The 25,814-nt window shown below is 46.1% G+C and overlaps 2 long non-coding RNA genes across 2 annotated transcripts; one reads left to right on the forward strand and one right to left on the reverse strand.

Annotated features, from left to right (window-relative positions):
* Positions 1–364: 364 nt before the first annotated feature.
* LOC308179684 lies at positions 365–22,555 on the reverse strand. The gene is made up of 6 exons (XR_013940486.1): positions 22,189–22,555; positions 21,644–21,811; positions 21,161–21,305; positions 16,776–19,411; positions 5,681–5,788; positions 365–4,844 (listed from the first exon to the last, which is right to left on the reverse strand). It is a non-coding gene; the product is annotated as an uncharacterized lncRNA (long non-coding RNA).
* Positions 13,443–21,605, forward strand: LOC308179685. The gene is made up of 3 exons (XR_013940487.1): positions 13,443–13,578; positions 14,521–19,407; positions 20,107–21,605. It is a non-coding gene; the product is annotated as an uncharacterized lncRNA (long non-coding RNA).
* Positions 22,556–25,814: the final 3,259 nt, after the last annotated feature.

Raw genomic sequence — 25,814 nt, forward strand, 5'->3', positions numbered from 1 at the left:
ATTAAGTTTAAAAACTATAGACCTAGTTTTCATTAAATATATGTATTACATTATTTGAATTCATTTTCTGTACTCCGTGATAAAAACATGAGACCTCACAAGGATTGAGAGAGTGGGCAAACATCACACAAGCTCACCTGTGGTCCAAACTACACCTCTGCAGCTTGTTCTGGATGGATGGTCCTTGAAATTAAAGCCCTTGTTTCCACCTGGCCAGCACTCTCCAAAAGCATCTTCTACCACCAAGGAAGGACACAGGACCTGCCTTGGTGGTCTCTGCAGGGATGGGAGCCATCCTGGCTGGTGCTCCTGGGCTTGGTTTCCTCACACTTATTTCACCCGCTCTTGGGATCCCTGAAGAAGAAAACACCAGATTAGAGGGGTTTTCTGTAATCTCCATCTCCTGTTGCTGGATATGTTTCCAGCATTTTGGGGTGCCACTGTGGGCAGTGCCCAGCCTAAAACCCTTAATGTATCACAGGGAACATGAAAACAGGGACCAGCCTCTGAGTCCAAAGACAGAGTTACAATGCAAGGCTCACAGCTGCCCCAACAAGATTCACTCATCACCCAGGTTTCCTAGAAACCTCTTTTCATAAGATTCATAGTATTTGCAAGGTGGTAAAATCAGAGCTTGTTAACTCTAAATCAAAGGCAAAATCAAGTCCTGGCCCAGCTGACTCCACTCACTCCATCTGTGAGGAGCCCTGTTTAACAAGCTCCTGGAACACGAGTTTCTGCAAAGATGCTGTGGGTCTTGTGGTCCCTCATGGATTCACCTTGTAAGGTCCAGAGAAGTTAACAAGCCAAACAGCTCGGAAGCTAATTCAGTGCTGGATCAGTGGGAAGTCTCCAACCTGCTCTCCTTTTCCTCTCTTCTGGGAAAGAGCTGCAGAGATGCACACTATGGAAGCATTTGGGTCCAGCTGGAGCCCCAAACTGTGCTTCGCCATTTTCTGGTCCGTGTTAGCTCTGCACAGCCGTGGTGCAGGTTCTTTGGGGGAGCCACAGGCACTACATCCTGAGCTGCTCCGCAGCTGTGCACAGCCTGAGCAGTCCAACAGCAGTGCTGGAGAACTGCCTTTATTTAATGACTGTCACCACACAGGTCACTGGGAGCATCCATTGAGGAATTGTGCTGTTTTCATACTGCTGTGTTTTTGCCAAACACTTTTTCCAGGGTTCATACAGTACATTATGGTGTCGAGTGCTGAACAAAAGGCATTGTGGATCATTGCTGTTTTATTTTGCAGAAGCAGTAAACCTGCACTCACACGGTAGCTCTTGCTCCCTGGGCATGTTGCCGCAGTGCCAGCATGGAGCAGAGGTGCTCCGTGTGCTTGGTTATGGATCTGGCAGCCACAGGAGAAGAGTGGGGATTAGAAAAAAAGGGGAGAAACTACCCTCTGTATGGTACTGTGCTCTTAATACTGAGCAGGGAAGGGAATGGGGTAGCAGACAAATGGGGTGTGCCTGATTTAAATCCCAGCAAAGATACCAGGAATCCATCCCAGCAAAGTAGAAGACTGTCAGCAAGACAAGTTCATAACCCTGGAGAAGAAGAAAGAGCCCATTAGTTCTCACTGAAACTGATGAGGCCATAGCTGACCCAAGGGGATCCTTGAGAAATCAATAGTACTTTGGTAGACTTCTCTGCAGCACTGTACACCCCTCCGGCCCAGAAGGACTCTGGAATCTTTCATCAGTTATTCCTCCACAGCTCATGCACACATGTCTGAGTGGCAAAGGTCAGACGTAAATACTACAGATGAGGAAACAACAGGATCTATAACTGAGATGAGGAGGCAGGATCCTTGAGGGACACAGAGTTTGCGAGCAAGTTCTACAACACGCCTGCAGCGCAGCATCCTCTTGGCCCCCGTGCTGCACGGAGGTGTGTGATGCAGCACGGGCTCAGGGAAGACCCAGGGAATGCCCCATGCAGGGGGCTGCAGCCAGCCCCACTGGGGTCATTGTGCCTTTCAGCCCCCCAGGAGCAGAGCACAGATGGTCTTCCACAATGTATTCATGTCAACATCCCTCTGCAGCCCCTGCAAAGGGGAACACGGGGCACGAAGAGATCAGGCACCTGCATCCCGCTCCACATGAACAAATTTAGATGGATCCTGACGACCAGCAAGGCACTTCACAGTTTGGATACAAATTGTAATGCCAGAAAAAGGATTTATTATGGATGTAACAAGATTTATCAGTGGTCCAGAGCTAAGCCTTCTCGCAGCAGCCACAGCCCTTGGTGAGACACCTTAGGGATGCAGCTCAGGCACTAAGCCCAGCAGCTCTTGCTGCAAACTACACAGCATGGCTGTGAAGACCATGTGAGTTAATGCCCAAGGACCACAAAGCAGGTGGGACTTGCCCAGAGCATGATCTGCTCCTAGTCTGGTGATGCACTAACTCTACCCACAGCTGGGCTCCCAGTACAGCTCTGAAAGGGTCACAAGTGTCACTGCCTGTAGTTAATCACACCCTGGATTGATTAGCAGTCATGAAGAGCTGATGGCTCTGCAAGAGCTCTGAACCTCTCCATTTAATGTTTTACTCTCGTAATTCATGTGCAGGAGCCCTGAGCAAGTAACCAACTTTAATGACCATATCATCATCATGAAGTCGTTAAGAAGGGATGGGACACGAGGGGATCTCAGCTATGAATAACAAAGGAATGTACAATATGTGTTCCTTCATTACCATGATTAGCCCGTGCCAAGGCCTGTCTGCCCACCACCCCTGGGTGCCTCCAGGCGCTCAGCCTGCAAAGCACTGAAGGGTCTGTCTGCATGCTGACACCTCCCGTCACAGCCAGGCTGCTGACATCCTTCGGGGCATGTTTGTCATCCTTCGGGGCATGTTTGTCTCGTAGGGTGATGGATGAGATAGCAGAAATACAGGCTCAAACGGCAGCTCAACACATGGTCCTAAAACTGAATGATCATTTTAGAATTAATTGATGTAACGGTCCTATCAAAGTGCCATTATTTAACAGTCTGGGATTGATTGCTCCTGGTTCCTATTATTCCATTTCCTACCCTGCCGGGAACAGAAGGAGTCGATGACTTTTAAAGCCATAACAAGTGCCACTTTTTGTCCTCTTTCCTGGGAGTGCTGCGGAGACAGCAAGTGTGACTCTGGACTGCAGTGGTGTTATAAATGACTGAGTCCCAAATAGGATTACAATCAAAGTTTACAATTTATTAAATGAATAGAGGCAAGCAAACAGCGCTGGGTGCGCCGGGAGTCTCTGCTCCACCAGGACGCATACCTGTTACGTAAGGCGGCTGGTTTTTATGCTCCTAGGCTAATACATATTCATTACTACTTCTAGAAGAGGCAGGGTTATTATAATTGGTTTCCCGAATCCGAAGTCCTCCCAGGTGCGCCTGCTTATCAGTCTCTGTTAGTTTCTCGGGGGCCGCTCGGACAGGGAGGCTCATATTCTTCCTCCTTATCTAGTGGTCTGTTGGCCGGCTGTCAGAAGTTACTGCACGTCCGTGCAAAGTCAGCAGTTTTTCTCTGAAGAAATCCCTTTGTTCTCTTCTCGCCTAAACCCAGGCCTCAATGTTAACCCTTCACACCCCTTAGTGGCACGAATTGCTGGACTATTCCTTACAATTCCTCCCTTTTTTTTTAATATCATCAATTCGTGTCTCTTCTTCAACTTTTGTTAGTAGCAGTTGGATTTCATCAGTCAGTTCTCGGGGTGTCCATTTCTTAAGCATCATTATCGACACATCACCTTTTCTCTCCCAAAGTCATCACAAATTGGGTGCTATTTATTATCTGCCGTATCAACAACGTAAAGCAAGGTATCATACAAGGTATAAACAATAATGTCATTACACCACATGAAAATAAAAATAGCATTCTTTTAACCCATGGTCCACCGGGCAACCATGAAAAGAAATCCCAATCCATACCCTTCCAAGTTTGTACTGGGACGTGGGCTAGCTTTTTAATTTCTTTTGTTATCTGCTTAACCACTTTTCCATTATCATCAATTTGTAAACAACAATTAGAATCGTTCAGTTTTCCACACACTCCCCCTTCTTCTGCTAGTAAATAGTCTAAGACCATTCTACGTTGAAAGATAGCATTCCTCATCTGAGTGGATTGATCAGGCAGAAGATCCAAGGTTGTCGCTGTTTGATTGGTTACAACTTCGAGGATAGCTTGCGACCTAATTATTCGGTTCAAATTATAAATAGGTTCTTGGGCTCCTGATACCAACTCATTCGGGTTCCAGGTAGCTGGCCCATAATGCTGTATGATTCTTTCAGGAGGCCATTCATCCTTTCCCCATTTTAGGGCACTATCCCCAGATAAGGAAGTATCAATAGATCGTTTTACTCTGTTCAGGTCATCATATAATCTTATTCCTAAATGATTTCCTTGTGTTTGTGACAATAAAAAGAACAAGGGTCTTATGTACCCCACATAGCATATTCCCGACCAGTTTCCGGGTAGCCTCTTGTAAGCATGTTTGCCACACACCCAATAATGTCCCTTTAGGGCCCACGTCCCGTTTGGAAAATGACCATCCCATCCATCTTTACCCTTTGGGGCGTGATAATACAGAGTGTCCTTGTTACCGAGTGGTCCTGTTACAATGTCTGCCCCGTTTGTACTCGTATATGCATGCTTCCAAGCTCCCACGTTGGGTTTCCACTTACAGTCACAATTCAGTTCTCTTTGGCGACCTGTCATATTATAAGCCTTTTTCGCCGTCCAATCTTGAGAGTGTGGGAAGCGCCTTCAATCATGGGGTTGGGCCCGCTTTCAGAGCTTGTGTTACCATTCAGCCCTTCAGGGTGATCCAGCTCCTGGAAAAACTAATCACAATTTTATTATGGGTTTAAAAGGTTCTCATGTTATTTTTCTCAGGACAAACTGATCTTGGTGTGGGAGAAGTCCGGTCGAGGCACTCTCACTCGGCGGTCAATACCCATAAGGGTTGCCTCCCTCGGTAGACCATACACGCCGCAGTGGAGGGTCCTACCCCGGTCTTGCCTTCTCCCTTTCCTCCCTTCAGCCTTGTCCTCTTTATCCAGTGCCCTTAATTCATGCAGAACCTCATTGCTGGGATATCAGTTCCTCTTTAGTCTCAGTTTCAGTTCCCCAGGAGTGGACTCAACCCTCCAGGCTTCGGTAGTTATTGGTCCTTTTATTCTGGATGCGTGGGTCCAACCCCTTTCTGCTGTTCTCACAGCTGTTTCAGTAGTAAGTAAAACAAGGTACAGTCCCTCCCATCGGGGGTTCAATGATTCTTCTCTCCAGGTTTTTATTAAGACCTTGTCTCCTGGTTGTATTTTATGAATAGCAAATCCTAAAGGTGGTGTCTGAGTCATCATCCCAATTTCTCTTATCTCCTGTAATCTCCTTCCAATGGTAATTATGTATTTCTGGATACTATGATCCTCAACTATATTGTTCCCTAGGGGCATCCCTTGAGAATAAGGCATACCATATAACATTTCATATGATGATAATCCAGTCTCACTGTGTGGTTTAGTTCTTATGTTTAAAAGTGCCAATGGTAAGCATTTCGTCCAGGGCAGCTGTGTCTCGATCATTAACTTAGCCAATTGTTGTTTTATTGTTTGATTCATCCTTTCTACTTTCCCTGAGCTTTGTGGGTGCCACGGAGTGTGGTATTCCCACTGAATACCTTTCAAGGGGTACATCCTTCAAATCTTTGTGGCTGGCGTATGTTCGATTATTTCCACACAATTGTGTTCTAACGGTCCTTCTTCTGGAACGGTTCCTAGAAATACTGCTGGATATAACAGGTTAGTCGTTTTCAAGGTTATGTCATCTTGTTCAGTTAGGATTGCCTGATATTTCATCATCCAGCTGGGTGATAACCAGTGCCCCCCCCCCTTTGTTCCAAAACGGTTGTTACCATATGTGGTCCAAAAACTTCAATACGTTTTCCCATTTGAAGGCAAATAATTTTCTACTATCTTTATCAAGAGGTATGCAAAAGAAGGCATCCTTTAAATCTATCACGGTAATGTGAGAAACACTCCATAGCCAATAACTTAGGCTCAGGCGAGGATCTCAGTGAAGTAGTAATTTATTCGCGATTGCAATGGCGGGCGCCCCACAAGCAGGAGAGCGCACCCACTAGTTCCAAAACACAGTTTATATACTTTTTGATGACAGGACCCTCCCCTGTTTCCCCATTGACTGGGTAATCCAGGTTCACAATCTATCTGATGCTTCACAGACAATGCCTGGCCTTCAGTTGCTGGCCTGTTAAATTTTTCATCACTTATCTGATTTGACTTGACACCGTGATCTTCACCTAATTGCTCTAAGGAGTCCGGCTGTCTGCATTTTACAAGGTTTTCTGTTAAGCTTTCTTATCACTGTAAGCATATTTCAATACCACATTCCTTCCTTCTATACAATGTAATACTGCAAAAACAACATTTCCATTCCCACAATTCCCCCCTTTTCTCTTTTTATAATTTGTTGATTTTTGCAAAATTTTGCTCTAAGATGTAATTTGGTAGATGTCTTCCTCTTCTTCACTTTCTTTGCTTTCCATTTCCTCTAATATCATCATCTTATCTGAGTAGGGTGGTGGATCCATGGTCATTTGTTTCGAAAGTGCAGTTTCAATTAACCGTTGGACAAGTCCCCTTACACAGGGGATAATGCAACAACCAATGGCTGTCAAAACTCCTGCTACTACAATCAAGGATGTAAATATGGACACTACCATTCCTTTCCATTTACCAAACCAAGATTCCAACCATCCTGTGATGGAAGTGTCTGTTCCTGAGTTTTCTGCCAATTCATTGGCAAGGGTGGTAAGCCCTTGCAATGCTCTAGTTACTGTGCCATCCGGGGCAGTATTGTTAGGGATAAAAGTACAACAATGGTTGCCCAGCATCACGCACACACCACCTTTCTCCGCAAGAATCATATCTAATGCTATTCTGTTTTCCCAAGCCATTTTGCTGGTGACATCTAGTTGTTCAGCGATTCCTCTTATCGCATCTCTTGTATAGTTTATGAATCTCTGCTGATTATAATAGATATAATTAATCCAATCCACATTTTTATTAATTGTTACCCACCAGAACAGTGACTCAAACCCTGCAGCAATTTGATTCCTGGCTTTATGTTCATCAGGAACTCCTCTAGGCACCCCTATAGAATCTATGTATACTCTATCATCAAATGATATTCCTAAGCCTCTTTTACTTCTTCTGGGTATTTGTGATGTTTCGCTTTCAAATGCCAGGGTGAAGGGTATAGCTAATTGAACAAGTGCACAAGTGCCTCCCCAGTTAGATGGTAGGGTGGACCGTAAGATCTTCCCTCCACAGTACCACCAGAGATCTGTCCTAGGGATCTCAAGTCTTGAATAGTTTCCCATCAAGTCCTCGGTAGCATTCAAGGTCCTCGTGCACAAGGCAAATTCTCCCAGATGCCAGGTAGCACTCACACCCTGCCGTGAGAGGCAAGCTGTATGGTTACCTATAGCTGTGGAGAATACAGGGGGAACCCTGATATTGCTATCATGCGAGGAAGGGAACAGCAAAGAGAGAGACTTACAGGCCTCATTTCCCCAGGCAGTCTTCTCTTGGTACAATGCAATCATACATCGCATTCCCTGGGAATCCTCGGTCCACCCCAATGGGCAGGGCACTATCTGGGCAATCGGTCATCCCGAGGCACAAGCATAGCAATTGCTATGGTTGAGACTCTGGACAGTATATTTGACCCATTCTATCCAGGCATTCACATCCCCGTACCCTGTTTCAATCTCAAATGTTTGAACTGCCGCATTTCAAAGAGGGCCTCCTGTTTTCTCTCCTGTTTTCTCCTTGAGTTTCTCCCTTTCTCTGATGGCAATAGAGGATCGTTTCCATACAGCTATTCTCAATCTGGCTGTTGGGTCTCTACCAGTTATTTGTTCCCTCTGCTCAATTGTCGTTGGGCATTTAAATCTCCACAAGCTAACACCTCACAAGCATCAAACATGGCAGATCGTGGTACATAACCCTCTGTCACATTCACCCATATTTTTATGGGGTATCCCATCTTACTATTATCTGGTCATGCCTTTTCCAAGTTGCCAATTGACCAAGGCTTTCTCTGAGGCCTATAATCACTAAAAACAAAATTAATAATTGATTTTTCCCTGTCATTATTTTTAAACCTTAGGTTTCCAAATAATTATTAATACAAAGAATAAGATATACACTACTACCATAACAAACCCCCCTTGGGAACACTTCAATTCACTATAGGCCAGTCCTTTCTCTCAATCACAAGTCACACTCACTAGTTACCTGTGAAAATAAAAGGTTAGTTTACAATCGCAAGCTCTTATCCCGCTCAGAGTCCACTATGAGATTTTTCTCTTCGATTTCAGCTTCCAACAAGTCTTCTGTAGGAACAGCTTCCCAGGTACTAGGGTCGACGGATGCCTTCACTCGCGTATAGTGAGTCCAACCTTTTTCCGCAGTTCCTATGGCTGTTTCAGTGGTTAGTAGTACTTGGAAGTGTCCTTCCCATTCGGGCCGGAGTTGATCCTTTCCAGGTCTGAATCAGGACCCAATTTCCCACGGGTCCTGAGAAATGACAAAGAAGAGGACAACCCCAGAACACAGTTCTTAAGAAAACTCTCTTGTTTCGAATTGTGGTATCTCATCCCTTCTGCCCAGATAGGGTAATCCGAACAGCATCTCATACGGTGAAATTCCTATATCGTTTCTTGGTGCTGTTTGAACCTGGAGGAGTGCTAAAAGTAAACATTTTACCCAAGGAAGTTGGGTTTTTAACACTAATTTAGTTAATTGCTTCTTTAATGTCTGGTTCATTCGCTTTGCCTTCCCAGAAGAGGAGGGGTGCCAGGGGGTGTGAAAAGCCCACTCAATCTCTAAGGCCTGCATTAACCCTTGCAGTACTTGTGAAGTGAAATTATTTCCTTGATCTGAATCAATGTTTTCAGCTATCCCATATCTAGGGACTATTTGCTCCAGTGATACCTTAGCCACCATGTTTGCAGGGGCAGATACAGAGGGGAAAGCTTACACCCATCCAGTCACGTGGCCAATTAGGACAAACAAGTACTTAAATCTCCCTCCTTTACGTAACTCAGTAAAGTCTACCTGTATACTTTGTAAAGGTCAAATCCCTGGCTCCCGTCCCCCTCTAGGTTAGTTACAAATGACCTTTTTATTTGCCTTTTGACATATGGTACATCCTCTGCATATTTGCTTCACTAAAGTGTATATTCCTACACAGACATACTTTCTTAGCACAACATCACACATTGCTTGCATCTCCCAATGACTCTCTTGATGTAAAACATCATATTTGCCTCATTGGTGCTTTATTCAGCATTTCTCTCCCATCAGGGAGTATCCATTTTCCCTCAGGCTTTGTGGCTCCTGATTCCTTAAAGAAATCTCTCTTAAAAACTTTTTAGTTCTTTCTTAGTTTTCAACAATTCCCTGAATCCTCTCTGGATTTATTCTCAGTTTTCCCTCAGACATTAGATGCCTTAAATACCTGACTTCTCTTTCTACGTATTGTAATTTATTTTTCAATACTCCCAAGCTCTGCTTTCCCAGAAAGTTGAATAACTTGTTAGTAGCTTCCTTCACAACTGTTTTCTCCTGTCCTGACAATAAACAATCATACACATTTTGTAACAGAAATTCCTCCTTGGGAGGTTGGAATTGCTCCAAAATCTGTTCTAGAACTTTGCCCAAATTAATCAGAGGCCCTGTAAACCCCTGAGGTAAAACTGTCCATATGTATTGTTGCTTCCGCCCCCACTTCAGAGTCTTTCCAGCCAGAGGTGAATATATCTTTGCTCTCAGGGCCTGAGAGCACTCCATTAATACCACTGTTATTCCAGTCTAACAATTTACTATTTGAATGCCCAATTTCATCATCAAATCCCTTCCCAACAAGTTAGTCCCTGCCTTGGGTACATACAATAATTGCCCAGAGATCATTTTATCCCCTAGTCTCAGCTTGGTACCCCCCAAAGGTGGCACTGTTACCCCAGCCCCTTCTACCCCCATCACTCGTTAGGGTTTCATTAGTTAATTTAATCCCTGATACTTTACAGGCCAGCAATGACCTAGCTGCCCCTGTGTATTGTGTTTGATGGCAAGGTTCGGGAGGGGGCTGCAGTGGCAGCCCCCACGAGGAGAATCCAGAAACCGCCCCGTGGCAGATAAGGGACAATTTCATCCGGCCCCAGAGGGGCCCACCGCTGCCCAGAGCCAAGCCATGAGCAACACAGTCCGTGCCTCTGTGAGAGCACATCCACGAAAACAAACAAACAAACAAACAAAAACCTGCTGCTCAACAGCAGCTGGGAGAGCAAGGAGTGAGAAACCTCCCCGCAGACACCAAAGTCAGCACAGAAGGAGGGGGTGGAGGCGCTCCAGGCACCGGAGCCGAAGCCCCCTGTGGCCTGTGGAGAGGCCCCTGGTGGAGCAGGCTGCCCCCCCCTGCCCCCCCCCCTTCTCAATACTTGGGAAACTGACCAAACACCACAGCAAATATACCAAAACTTCTAGACTGTTACTTAGATAATGCCTACATCCTCTTTCCCTGCTCATTCAACTTTCCCAACTCATTCAAAAAACCAGCTCTGTCAAACATTACATACCACACCTTTAACACCTTCAATAACTCTTTTTAACACTTCTTCCTATCTTTCTCCAGCCTGTACTTTCTCCAAAGTCTCAGTCATTAGCCAACTTAATTCCATACCTTTCTCCCTCATCCCATTTTCCTTCTCTCCTCCTTCTTCCACTCCGGATATTCCTACCTGAAGTGGCCAGCCTGCCCACACTTAAAACATCCCATCAAAGCCTGTCCCTGCTAAGATTCAGGCCACAACACAGGTAGCTTTCCTTGCCTGCCATTCCTTCATCTCTCTTCCCCTCTTTTCCATCCTGGCCCTGACTCCCCCTGAAGATTTTCTTCCTCTTTCTCCAACCCTCTGCCTGACTACCTGCTACACTGTCAATACCATTAGTTTCACTCTCTGCTTTTCCTTCTCATCTCCCCTCTTGACACACACGTTCAGGGCCTCCCACAGGAGGGCCCCCCAGTGACTGTTCACTACATCCCCCCACCTTCTGGAGCATTTTCTGTGCATCTTGCCAGGCTTCAATCACAAAATGAACTTTCAAGAGCCCTTGGGATACCGGGTCCTCAGGATTCATCCCCGAGTACTTTCTCATTCTGACCCCAAGTCTCTCATATGATTTCTGTGTTGCACACTATTATTCTTCCAGCCAGGATCGGCAAGTGGTTATTTCTGCCCTGCCGGTATTACCCCTGGTCCTGGAGGATGAGTTCTTTCCCATTTTTGTATTGCAGCTCTCCTCCTGATCATTCCCATTTCTTTCCCTGTAAACAACATATTTATATACATAATTCCCCCTCCCCAAGAGTATAAGTTAGGTCCTAGGAAACTCCTAACCTCTCTGCTGGTAAGGAGGGGGGGAAGTTCACTTAAGAGGATACACAGTTAGTGTTAGTGCTGTTAGTATCAGGGAAGGCAAAATTTTCAGTACCTCTTCTACCTTGTTCTAATTCTTTTACCAGTTTGGGGTACCTCCTGTTCCCAGAGCTAATGTTATCTATAGTTCCTGTCTCTTCTTTTGGAGGAACTGCTACAGCAGCCGCTGCTGCTGCAGCAACTTGGGGGTTATAAGGAGGAGGTAAGTTATCCAGAAGGTCCCATTTATCACTTGTCTCTTCCTTTTTCTTTCCCTCTTTATTCTGATTTTGCTCAAAACCAAATTTATTCCTTGTATCCAACAAGCTGCATACTCAGATTCTTCTTCAAAATGGAAATTTGTTATTAACATAAAAATTTAAGGCCTGACATACCCAATCTTTGTCAGACCCGTATTTTGGCCAAAATACTGCAGCTCCTTTAATTGGTTCTTTCGTCCAGACTGATACACAATATTTAACCATTTTCTTCCTATCTTTTTCCTTAGTTTTGGGGTTATTCTTCCAATTTCTCAACATCCTTCCTAAAGGACAGTCGGGAGGCACTCCCCCAGGGATATCTCCCTGTCCCCTGGAACTCATATTTCCCATTTTTCCTATCCTGGAAAATGGGGGTGTACTGCCAAGCACTTCCCCGTGCAAGGGCTACCGCACACCTATGAGTTTACCAGATTCCCTGGTGTACTTCCGAGCACTACCCCGTGCAAGGATTACCGCACACCAAATTTCCCTGGTGTACTGCCAAGCACTACCCCGTGCAAGGCTTACCGCACACCAAAATTCCCTGGTGTACTCCGAGCACTACCCCGTGCAAGGATTACCGCACACCAAATTTCCCTGGTGTACTGCCAAGCACTACCCCGTGCAAGGCTTACCGCACACCAAAATTCCCTGGTGTACTCCGAGCACTACCCCGTGCAAGGATTACCGCACACCAAATTTCCCTGGTGTACTGCCAAGCACTACCCCGTGCAAGGCTTACCGCACACCAAAATTCCCTGGTGTACTCCGAGCACTACCCCGTGCAAGGATTACCGCACACCAAATTTCCCTGGTGTACTGCCAAGCACTACCCTGTGCAAGGCTTACCGCACACCAAAATTCCCTGGTGTACTCCGAGCACTACCCCGTGCAAGGATTACCGCACACCAAATTTCCCGAGACTCTTCCTTTCTCTCCCTTATCTCACGCTTCGTCCGTCTCCGGCCGCGCCCCTCGCGGAGCTACGGAACCGCGGATCAGGACTCCACACTCGCTTCGTACAAAAGTACGTCTCAATCACACATCACACATCACACAGAGTCTCACCCGACCCCCGAGGCAATACTTAATATTTCTTACCTTGGTCTGTGCACAGAGTTACCGGATCAATTCTTAAAACCCTGAGTGCCTACCTTCTTCCTTTTCCCCACTACTTCACGGATCCTGCCTCTTTAATCAGTCTCGGGCCCTCTGTCAGCTCTCCGCAGAACCGCCACCGTCGATGCACAGGACCGCTGAAATCAGCGGGGCATGCCTTCCTGCTGCTGCGGCGGTGGGGCTCCCCGGTAGGTGACTGGATCCCGGACGAGCCCCCAAATTGTGAGAAACACTCCATAGCCAATAACTTAGGCTCAGGCGAGGATCTCAGTGAAGTAGTAATTTATTCGCGATTGCAATGGCGGGCGCCCCACAAGCAGGAGAGCGCACCCACTAGTTCCAAAACACAGTTTATATACTTTTTGATGACAGGACCCTCCCCTGTTTCCCCATTGACTGGGTAATCCAGGTTCACAATCTATCTGATGCTTCACAGACAATGCCTGGCCTTCAGTTGCTGGCCTGTTAAATTTCAAGCTTCTTTTGACTTTTTTACTGTTTGAAGTGGTAATGTTTCATCACTTATCTGATTTGACTTGACACCATGATCTTCACCTAATTGCTCTAAGGAGTCCGGCTGTCTGCATTTTACAAGGTTTTCTGTTAAGCTTTCTTATCACTGTAAGCATATTTCAATACCACATTCCTTCCTTCTATACAATGTAATACTGCAAAAACAACATTTCCATTCCCACAGTAAACCATTTATATTTCCCTTTCACAGATGTTAACAATGTGTAAGGATTAGCTACTACCGGGTGAATGTCCTTTGTTATTTCATTTATTGCTCTAAGATCTTGTACAAATCTATACTCGCCATTCGGCTTCTTTACTGGAAAAATTGGAATATTGTATTCCGATTTACATTCTTCCAGAATCTGATATTTGAGAAATTTGTCAATAATTTTCACCATTCCCGTGCCTAGCTTCTATCTTAAGTGGATATTGTTTGATTCAAACAGGTTTGGCTCCTTCCTTTAATTCCACCTTTACCAGTTGTGCCAGTTTCGACTTCCCTGGTACATCTGTTTCCCATACTGTTGCTATAACTGCATTTTCTACTTCTCTTGGAATATTAACAAAGGGTTTATCTTTGATCATTAGGATTTGTCCTACTTTGGACTCAGGTACCTTCATTATTAATTCTCCATCCTCAAAGGTTATTGTTGCATCTAATTTGGCTAATAGATCCCGTCCCAAGAGTGGCATCGGGCATTCTGGTACATACTAAAATTCATGGGTTAGTTCCTTACCCCCAAAACGCAAATCAAGGGGTTGTAAGAATGACCATTCCTCCTCTTTCCCTGTGGCTCCAATTATTGTAGTTGTCTTAGTTCCTAATCGTCCTTTTAAACTATTTAACACTGAATATGTTGCTCCTATTACATTTACAGACTAATTAACACAGAGAAAGAAGCTCCCATAACCAACAAAAAATTCAAGCCTCTGTCTTCGTTTCCTAGCTTTATTTCAACTAGTGGACCTGCTAGGGTAGATGCCCCAGGTCCCCATCATTCCTGACTGTTGTAAGTTTGTCCTGCAGCCTAAGACAATTTCTTTCTGATATCAGGGGCTGATTGCCCTGGAAAGAGGCTAGCCAGTTGCCTCTCTCTCTCTCTTTTTTTTTTTTTTTTAAAGCCAGGTCCATTTTTTTTTTTTTTTCATTGCATTTCAAAGTTGGTCCAGAAATTCAAAAATTCCATAAATTCCATAGGGGTTTCTTTTGGACCTTGTTGGAACAGATTCTCAATTCCCAATAGCCAATTTAACCAGATTTTAGTATTTACATAATTTCCGGGGTGATTAGGGTCTCAGTGAGGGGGTCGGTCAGGGGAATGCAATCGTTGAAAGTTCCCTGAGCGGTCCCATTGGCAACCTGAGCTCACACAGGAACTCAGGTTGTTTCAAGAGTTAGCTGCTTTTCTGTTTCCACGACAACTCTCTCGGACCCGTCACGGTCCCCCTGCCCCAGAGGGCTCACACCCGCGATTTAGAGATCTCAGCCTCGGGTTGAGACGGAACTATTAACATTCCTACATCCTCTTTCCCTGCTCATTCAACTTCAAACAGCTCTGTTAAATACTACATGCCACACAACCTTTAACACCTTCAACAATCCTTTTAACACTTCCTTTATCTTTCTCCAGCCCGTACTTTTCTAATGCCAACACCAAAGGCTCAGTCAGGGGCCAACTTAATTCCAAACCTTTTCCCTCCAAGATGCTGAAACATCATATCAGTATACAACATTTCATCCTATTTTCCTTCTCTCCTCAAAAACATTAATTGCAAGACACTGTTATAGTCGATTGATCCATAAAGTGGCCATTTAGTTTATATAGTGGCCACCATTGATTGCAATACTTAGTGAAAGTCCTCTCGCTTTCTGTGCCCCCATTTCTAACAATATCCTTCCAATGTGCCAATATGCACCCAAGGAGGCTTTTTTTTTTTTTTAGGACGTCTTTTTTTTTTGGATTTCCCCTTTTCCTTGATTTCCCATTCCCTTTTATTTATTTATATTAGTTACTGTCCCTTGTTTCAATTTCCACGCAAACCTTTTTATTGCAGGTTTTTACTATCTTTTCCTAATCTTCTTCCCAAATGTCCCAATTCTCTGGGATTAAACTCTTCTTTCCACATACAAACTTTACTATTTCAGATTATTAATGAGCCCCATTCCAATCATAAATCCGCAGGACTTCGGAAAAACACCTGAAGCACTCAGCCTTCTGTCTTCTAGACAAACAATAACACCTTTTCCACAAAATTTACATTTCAATAAGACCGAATTTCAAGCCAAATGCTAATTTTTCTCATGCACTTTGTTAGTAAGCCTACACAAAACAAGGAATCACTCCTGTGTATCCGTCAAGATGGGGGTTTAAAAAGGTATTGAGGCCTAAATAAATTCGCTCTCCCCCTTCTTACCAAATTCCCAGGGCTCAGGCCCAAACCACCAAAGAAGTGACTCTCCGTTCTACCACTTTGATAATCAGTCAGCCCCCCTCCCCCGATACTTGGGAAACTGACCGAACACCACCGCGAATATACCCAAACTTCTAAACTGTTACTTAGATAATGCTCCCACCTTCCTCCTTGACACAGTCAAAACACTTAAGAACAAAACAGGATTACAAGATGCACCACCGGGGGTGGATTGTTAGGATATAGAGGTGGTAGGTTATCCAATGACTTCCATTCATCATCTTTTTCTTTTTCCTTTTTTTTTTAATTTTTTATTTTTTTGTTCTCTTCTTCGTCAAACTTCTCGTCTGCTTTTAGTGTAGATATTGAGGCTGGAAAAGGACGTGAGATCCTGATCCATAATCCTGCATAATCACTTTCCTCCTGGCTAAAAGGTTCCTTTGAATTAACATGTATATTTAAGGCCTGGCAAACCCAGTCTTCAAAGGATCCGAAAACGGGCCAAAAGACATGTGGTCTTAAAGGCTCCTTTGGCCATTCTGTCATACAATACTGAACAATTTTTAATTTACTTTTTCCCTTTTCTGGGGCCCCTATCGTTCCAATTTCTAATCATTATCCCTAATGGACTTTCTGGTGGTATGTCTGGTAATTTGCTCCCTTTTCTCTGGTCCCGGGTCTTCAATTTTGTCTGACCCATCTAGGAATTTTACTGTGGCAATTCCTACAGCCCTTGGTTGCCTTAGTGAGAGTGTCTTGCAGGGGGTTTAGGACCTATCACCCACCCACGAATCCTATAGGAATCGCTTCGGTCCTTCACCAGCCAAGTCCCTCGCGGGAGATTGGAACCGCGGTTAGAAGACCTCCACAATCGCTTCGGAACTACGTTCCGTCTCAGTCACACTCTCACACACACAGGCAACTGAATCCCACCCAACCGAACAGTATACGCCTTAAATACTTACGACTCCGTCGTCTTCGTTCGGATCTTCGCGCGCAGAATTACGGGCAAAATATAGTGCTGCAGCCGGCAAAGGGAGCTCATAAAAAAATCTAAATCTTTGCTTGCCCTTATTCAGGTTCAAGATGGCATTAGCCCCGACCTGACTCGAACAGGAGCCACCAAATGGTGGGGGTGCCCCTCCTAGATCAAGTCAGAATTCAGGAACCAAGACCATCCCGGACGAGCCCGCAATTGTTATAAATGACTGAGTCCCAAATAGGATTACAATCAAAGTTTACAATTTATTAAATGAGTAGAGGCAAGCAAACAGCGCTGGGTGCGCCGGGAGTCTCTGCTCCACCAGGACGCACACCTGTTACGTAAGGCGGCTGGTTTTTATGCTCCTAGGCTAATACATATTCATTACTACTTCTAGAAGAGGCAGGGTTATTATAATTGGTTTCCCGAATCCGAAGTCCTCCCAGGTGCGCCTGCTTATCAGTCTCTGTTAGTTTCTCGGGGGCCGCTCGGACAGGGAGGCTCATATTCTTCCTCCTTATCTAGTGGTCTGTTGGCCGGCTGTCAGAAGTTACTGCACGTCCGTGCAAAGTCAGCAGTTTTTCTCTGAAGAAATCCCTTTGTTCTCTTCTCGCCTAAACCCAGGCCTCAATGTTAACCCTTCACACCCCTTAGTGGCACGAATTGCTGGACTATTCCTTACAGTGGCACTGGTGTGACAAGTACCCCTCATCTCCTCCATCAGATCGGGGGGGCTGAGCTCCACGGAGAGCCCCCCACACACAGCCCCTCTGCAAGCGCAAGCTGCTCCAGTCCAGCCTGGGGTAGAGGACAGCTTACATGCTGATAAATAATTGACTGAGGTGGTGATTAATGGAAGCGACACAGAGCACAGCAACCTTGTGCAGACGATCCCGAGGTCTCTGCGGGGATGAAGCAGCAACAAATCCCTGGCAGGCCCATAAGGGGATGGGGGCCCTCATCTGCCCCACGGATCCCACGGTGCACGTATCCTGCACCGCCCACACCTGGAAGGGTTGCGTTAGCTGAATCGTGCTTTTAGGTTCAAGCCAAGCCCTGAGGATCCTTTTGGTTTAAGAGTAAAAATAACTCGTGTGTGTTTAGCCTGGGCCTGTTACTGTTTCTTGTTATTAAAATAAGTGCATCCATCTTGGCTTGGCATCATTTTAGTTGTGCCCATTTAAATTGCAGTTCATAGCAGCACACCCTTCAAGTGCAGATAAGGCTTTATATAGACCAAGGTCCTGGCCCCTGTTGATGCGTATTTGCTGGATGGGCACAAAACTAGAACTAAATATGATTTGGCTGACCTGTGGCCAAAGCAGTACTGAGGAAACCTGCTGTCTCCGCAGCAGGGAGCTCAGGACCAGGGGTCAAAGGGTTTTTGCTCAAGGTGCATCCTGCAGGAGACAGAAAGATGATGGCCTGGGTACTGTCAAATTCCCAGCTTGGAGGTGTAAGGCCGATAGAGTAACGATAAAGGTGACCTCAGGTGGATTATTAAGGGCAGATACAAAAGGGGTGAACAGGTAGGGGAGGAGTCAAAGCACCATCAGCACAACAGGACATACGTCTAGTGAGGGATGTAAAGACTAACAATGAAACTTCCTATAATGAAATAAGTACTGGGATAAAGACAAAGACTCCTCCCTGTCCCACTGCTACTGCAAGGGGCTGAGGAAGACTTGAGTGATGATGCCACAGACAAAAGACATTTGTCTGCTGTTGTTTCAGTCCTCACTAAAAGAGTTGGTGACAATGATATGGTTAACACAAACAGCTCTAGTGACAAAGGGTCAAGAATTTACTCCGCAATAGAGGAAGAATGGGTGAGAGAGCACTTAGGTACATTAGAGGGTTTCAAATCACCTGGGCCTGCCAGCATTTGCTATATGGTGCTCAAAGGAGGCTGAATCAATCTCAGAGCAGTTGGCTTTTATCTTTGAGAGTGTGTGGAGAATGGATACAATTTTGGAGGTCTGGAAAAATAAACGCAAAGCCCATCTTTAAAAAAGGAATGATGAAATGGGGATCTATCGACCAGCCAGCTGCCTGAAATACCTGGAAAAGAAGGAGAAGATATTAACAGACAAACCACTTGTGAGCACCTGGGAGATAACGAGCCAGGGAATTACAGCCAGGTTTGATTTGTCAAGAACAAGTCACATAAAATCAATTTAATATCCTCCTATGGTAGCAAAACAGGCCTTACCCTTAGATGAGCAGTGATGGATGTCATGTGTCGTGATTTCAAGGCAGAGGAAAAATCAACTGCCCAGAGACAGGGTGGGGAGCACCCAGCACTGCAGGAAACTATCCCAGGGAGCCTAGCAAAGAGGAGCCCATGGCATCACAGTGTGGTGGGAAGAGAGGGACACCCATCTGCAGTGTGGCACGAGTGTGCTTGCCTGCACAAGTGACTGCTTTGCTCAGCACCTGTTAGGCTTTGCCAGAAACCTGGGTCTTGATGTGTCTGTTTTGTTCAAGAAGAAGATGGATGAGTTTGGAGGGCAGAAGCAAGGCAGTCATCAGTCTAGAAGAACATTTGGCAGAACTGTCATCACTGGAAGAGGTGACTGAGGGGAGACATGATGCCAGCTGTAGTTGTCCAAAAGGTAGCTGCAGAGATGAAAAAATATGTTGTCATTTATGTTTAGGAAAAGAAAGAAAAGGGTGGAATTGCAGCTAGTGGATATATTTAGGATAAATATTAGGGAAAACTTCCCATAATGAAAGAGGGCAAGGGATTTTGCTTTGGGAAGTGATGAGATCTCTTTCACTGGATGTTTCAATGCAAAGGTTAGGGCTGATGGGGGTGGAATTATCTCGGCTGAATTATTATTATTATGAGCTGAATGCTACCAGGCAGTTCCTTCCAGCCCTATTCCCTGTTGTCTTGTGACTCCCTTTGCACCACGGGAGGACCTGCCTCTGACACAGGTTACATTTGAACACAGTAAAATCCAGTGGGTTCATATTTCTAGGAGACTGCAGGCTGCTCCCAAAGGCCTGGGAACCATTCAGAAGTCTGCAAATGGTATTTGTTTCCTGCACCACCCTTCCGGGTGTTTCACTTCAGATTTTTTTCCTTTTCTACTTTTTGCTCAGAAATGTTCCTTTTTGGCATCTATCATGCTGGTAGGTCAGGGGCTCTAACACCAGCTTTGCAATATGCCCCAAGTCTCTGCCCAAACACCAGCGTTTTAGCTCACATGTTCTTGATTTTTAGTAAGTCATTCTATTGTTTCTATTTGAAAACCCCAATGCTTGCATATCTGTGTAAAGAAATAATTCAGCTTTTTTTTTTTTTTTAGATGGTTTTCTGGGTTCAATGTAAGTTCATTGCAGATAAAGATAAGCCCTTGGTCTGTAAGAACAGCTCTGTACCTCTGTACCTGGGAATCATAGTGCTGGACATAGCCACAAATGAGTATACGAGCACTGCAGGGGTGCACAGTTCCTGTCTCACATGTCTGGGAACTCCTGGGCATCTTCTCTCCTACTGCTCATCCTTGCTTGTGCATGCTTGCTGTTACTTGGCTCATGGGCCAGAGGCCATGGAACAGTCCAACTACTTCAAGTTAATGGAGTGGCTTTTGCAGCATGGCTGAAAAAGCAGGAATTTTCTCTCAAAGCACCAAAACAGAAAGCAAGAAATAACATAGAGAAATAGTGGTATATGAGTGTGAGATGAATGCATGAAAATGGATGAGTCACTAGGTCTGATTTGCTGCTATGCTACACCGCTCATTTCAACTCCAAAACTGTCAGCACCATGAAGTCAGAATAAGGCAGTGCCAGACTCAGATGTGCTTAACCACGGGTGAAGGAGGAGGGAAGAAGTGGAATGAGTCCACAATGAACACAGCACTGCTGCAGTGCCATGAAGTGGAAGAGGAGGGTGATTCCTCTGCTAACCAGCGAGAGGGGGAGGCAGAGGCATGCCCAGGCAGTCCCAGCCATCCTCCCTCTCTGATGCCCTCCATGCTGTGCTGCACAGCTCTGCCTTCTGTCCCTGTCCGTCTCCAGGCTGCCATTCCCTATGTGGCTGCACAAAATGAGGGTGTAGTCAGACTGAACATCAGCAAGAAGTTGGAATCCAGACCTCATTTTTTAAGGCAAGCTTCTGAGTCGTTCTTCACCCTGTGTTGTAATTTACTTTTGTAGCTAGAAGGTTAATTGCGTGCTACATAGAGCTGTGGGCTCTCTGATTGAAGGTGCTGTTGATAGCTAAGTGTTGGTGTAGCTCTGATTTAGTCCTGCTTGCCAGAGTGATAAATTATGGGTAGGTTTCTGAGAGAGGACTGTTGAAGTTCACAGGCTGCTGAACTTGGACCTGCTCTCCAGGAGGCAAAGCCTGGTGCTTACCTAATGCTGCAACTCGACGCTGAGTCAGTATTTCTCTGGGAGTCTGCCTGTCATCCTCTGGGTTTTGTGCTGTGACTGAGCATCTCCTTCCTTTAGATCCAGTCCCCAGATTTTACCAGCACTGATGATGGCTACAATCCCTGTGCTGACAAGTGCCAATATTGAGGGCAGCAGTTTGATCAAGAGGATGGGTTCATGGCATTGCACTGTCAATTTCCCACATCACATGTACTGCAAACAAGGTTGTGGTGCCATGATTGCAGCCACAGCCCCTGGGTACAGTCTGTGACATCCGACGTTGGTTTTCCATCTTCATTTTGTGCTGGCCCCATACATCTCAGTGCTGTGTTCGGCACAGTGAGGATAATGCCATTCCCCCAGAAAAATGTGATTACACGCCCTGCTGCCAGCTGGTGCCTGAGGCTTCACCATCCCCACTCTGTCCCCACATCAGGCTCAAGGAAACCCCCCCCAAGCCCTTACCTGTGCATGAAACAGGGAGAGGCAGATGCAGGGCCAGGCCAGCAGCAGGAGGCACTCAGCGGCTCTGCCAGAGGCTGTTTTCAAACTGCATCTTCTGTCCTTTAATGACGGCTCAGAGATATTCCCGTAGGTTGGGAATGGTGAGGGATCCTCACCTGCTCCAGGCAGCTTAGAACAGAAATTAAATGGAAAAAGTGGATTGTAGTTAAAAACAACACTTTAGATTTAAACAGAGGAGCAGAGATGAGGCTGGAGCCTAAACCAGGAGCTCATGACAGAAAGGGAGCAGTGGCACAAAAGGTGTACACCTCGTTCTGGGGGCAAATCCTCACCTCTGTGCCCTGGTGATGTTGAGCGCCAGGCATGTCTGAGGCCAGGCAGTGGATGTTCGAAGCCCCATAGCTGGGTGAGACCTCCCAGAAACATGGGACCACAGCAGTGTCCATAGCCCACCTGGAAGTGCCTGTTTTAGCCACGGGGATCAGGGATCCATCCCTCCTCCATCCCTGCCAGGCAGGCACGGAGCCAGGACGGCCAGTGCTCACCTCTTCCCTGCAAGCATCGCTTCCCTCCTTCCCACGCCCTGCTCAAGGCTGGCAAGGGGCTGGCCGAGGGACCCTCAGCTTGTCCTGTCGTCTTGCAGAAACTGCTTCCCTTTGCCCTGCGCAAAATGGCCCTGAGTTTGGAGATCTGCAAAGGAGCCTGCACTTCACTGCATTATAAATAGCAGCAACCACAAAATTCCTGCAATGCTCCGTGTCAGCTCCTGGCGTCACCGAGGAAAGCCTTAAAACTGTTTGTCCAGAGGCAGTTAAGATTGGTGAGAAGGAATAGTGACAGGCTGGGTGAGCCAGGGGCAGCAGGACCTTCCCCAGGCATAAAGTGGATCTCATTTACTCCCTAAATTAACCAGGGTCAGTGACTGGGAGCATCCCTGCTCCCCGCTCCCTCCCTTTGTATCTCAAATGACTCCGGCATCTTCTTAAGCCCTGTTTAGCACCTAGAGAAACCATCTGGATACACAAAAGGCACTTGATAAAAGCCTTCCTCTTTAATACAGAGCAGAACTATGTAGGAAAAATGTGCTCTGAATTGGTTAGAGACGTGTAGAAAAGTCCTTTAACAGCCAGCACTTTCTGCAGAAAGCCCAAGAGAAAAATCACCACTGCATGCCTTCCTGAGAAAGGTATTTTTTATTTAAGATACAAAGCATTATTGTGTTTGTGAGCTCCCCTTCATCTGCATTACTCCACTTAAAATCCCATTTAAAAAATATGAAATAACTCTGTTTTCTTTAAAGATATATAAAACCTGTTCCCAGAGGGATAAAAGAGCGACATAAAAAAAGGGACAACTTTAGTAAAACAGCACTGCCAGGGGGCATAATAAATACATAAATTACTCACAACCAGCAAGGCATACTCACAAACTGCAGAACAAGCTACTGGAGTACAGAAATGTCTTAGCAGGCTGCAGAGAACCAGTGCAGTGATGCAGTGCCCTGCTGCCTGGAGCTGCAGCCCCTCTGCTGCCCAGCGGCAGTGGTCTCCAGGGGTCACAGCAGTGCCGATACTGCCAGTCTAGGAATTGCCTGTGGGTCTCTAATCCTCAAATATTCAAACCTGTGGCTTGAAAGAAGCTGCAATGCTTCTGGAGCACAACATCTGGAGCCCAACAAGCTCCTGTCCAAGTACAATGGCTGTCCTGGTTCCAGTTAGGACAGAGTTAATTTTCCCTCATAGTAGCTGGTAGGGTGCTATGTTTTGGATTAGGATGAGAAGAGCGCTGATAACATGCTGATGTTTTAATTGTTGCAGAGCAGTGCTTACACCAGGCCAAGGACTTTTCGGCTTCTCGCTCTGTCCTGCCAGCGAGCAGGCTGGGGGTGCAGCAAGAGCTGGGAGGGGACAGACCCAGGACAGCTGACCCAAACTGGCCAAAGGGGTATTCCATACCATCTGACGTCATGCTAAACAATATATAGGGGTGGCTGGCCGGGGTGGGGGGCCGGCTGCTCGGGGATAGGCTGGGCATCGGTCAGCGGGTGGTGAGCAATTGCATTGTGCATCACTTGTTTCTTATACATTATTATTATTAATACTATTATCATTATCACTATTATTTTTATTGTTATTATATTCCTGTCTTAATAAACTGTCTTTATCTCAACTCACAGGCTTCACTTTCCCATTTCTCTCCCCCATCCCAGAGAGGGATGGGGGAGGGTGAGCGAACGGCTGTGTGGTGTTTAGCTGCCAGCCGGGTTAAACCACAACAATGGCTCATACCCCTCGCCACCCTCTGCGATGCGGCAGATGGGGGAGGCAGTGGCACCGCAGCTCTGTGGAAAGGGGGATGTGTGGAGTAGGGGTGCTCAGGGAAGCCTCAGGAAGCCTAGCAGCCTCCTGCCATTCACCCACAGGACCTGAGGACCACAGGCTGGCACCCACATCACTACGGGAGGCTTGTTGTGTCTCCCTCTGTTCCAGCTGTTCTCTTAAGCTTGTTGGTTCCTTTTCCCATCACTCCTCCTGCTCCTTATTCTGTTCCACTCCTCTGAGAAAGGAAAAAGTTATACATCTCAGTCCTTGTCCTCGAGCTGCTCACAGAGAGACCATGGAGATGCCGTACTGCTCAGACGGTGCTAGGGAAGGAGAGGAGGAAAGAGGTTTGCAGCTCACAGAATTTCCTATAGCCAGCACTGGGAGGTGACAGCAGCTAGCAGGCTGGTAAGTACGCATCCACTAGCTGCTTGTGTGCTGTTCTCCAAGGCCGACTGCTGAAGTTCAGGTGATGGGGCTAACCAGCAGCTCCTCTGATGTGCTCACACCTTGCCCAGGTCCCAGCAGGCAGGTAACCATGCTGCCGCTCACAGCCCGTAGGCCTCCTACACCTGGGGTCAGGCTTGGTGTAATAGCAGTGGTCATGGCAAAAGCTTCAAGCCCTGGGGCAAGACCATCAACCAGCCTTCCTCAGCTACTGTCCCCAGTATCATCTCTATGACAGCTGGCCTCATTACAAATGTCTGGCTCTGATGAGTGTCTTGCTGTTTATTCGAGTTTGGGATCAGGAGGAGGTGGGAAGGAAGAGGGAGCAGCTGTGGAGGACTTCTTAGGGTCCCATAATCCCCACAGCCCTGTCTTACATTGCACATATAACTAAGAACACAGTTTACTTACACATATTGCCAGATGCATTTCTGCCTAATCAGTCTTACGTATTCTAACCTACTATCTTTGCAACAATGATTGTAATACAAGTTATCCTGTATGTGGGAATCTGATGAATGTATATCCACTAACCACTAGTTGTAGAAATTCTTGTTGGAAAGGCCTCTGGATGTGGCTACAGGCAGTTTATCTGTGTTTGACATTGAGAAACCATTCATTTTGTTTTGAAAGAAGATAGCCAGGGCACCACACCTTCCCAAAGGATCAAGAAGTAAAGAGCATTCCTACTCTATTGTCTGTGTTAATGACTATTGTCCCTTGTTGTATCATCTGGGTTCACAGAGAAGAGTTTGGCTCCATCACCTCTGCAACTCTCCTTCGGGTAGTTGTACACTGCAATCAGATCACCCCTGCACCTCCTCTTCATTAGATGAAGGCATCCCAGCTTCACAGTTCCTCCTTGCAGGACATGGGCTCTAAGCCCTGGCCCACCCTGGTGGGTCTTCAGCAGATCCCTTCCAGTCTCTCAGCATCTCTCTTGAACAGGGGCAGCTCAAAACTGGGGACAGTGTTGCAGGCGGGCTTTCCCCCAGTGCTGAGTAAAGGGGCATAACAGTTTCCCTCAGCACACTGGCCACTCGCCTCCCAAACAAAGCCCAGGGTGCCGTTTGTTTTAATTGCAATGAAAGCTCACTGCTGGTTCATATTCACTCTGGCATACACTATAACCCCCAGGCCCTTTTCAGCAGGAACAGTGTATCAGCAAGCAAGCGGTGCATAGCATGGTCCAGCTTCTCAGCAGTCTAAATCCAATGAAACTGAGATAAGGTTTCTCATTAGAGATACTGAAATGGTCCCTTATATACTGAATTATGCATTCATAATGGCAATTATCGTCCATCATGGCTTGTTATGCTCTTTTTAATTGGTTAATGATTTTATCCGTACACTGAGCACACACTAACATTGTAGTTATTGTTAGCGCAGTTCATCCCACTTAC

The sequence above is a fragment of the Anser brachyrhynchus genome (genome assembly GCF_964034855.1).
Source record: "Anser brachyrhynchus genome assembly, chromosome: 17".
Classification (NCBI taxonomy): Eukaryota; Metazoa; Chordata; class Aves; order Anseriformes; family Anatidae; genus Anser; species Anser brachyrhynchus.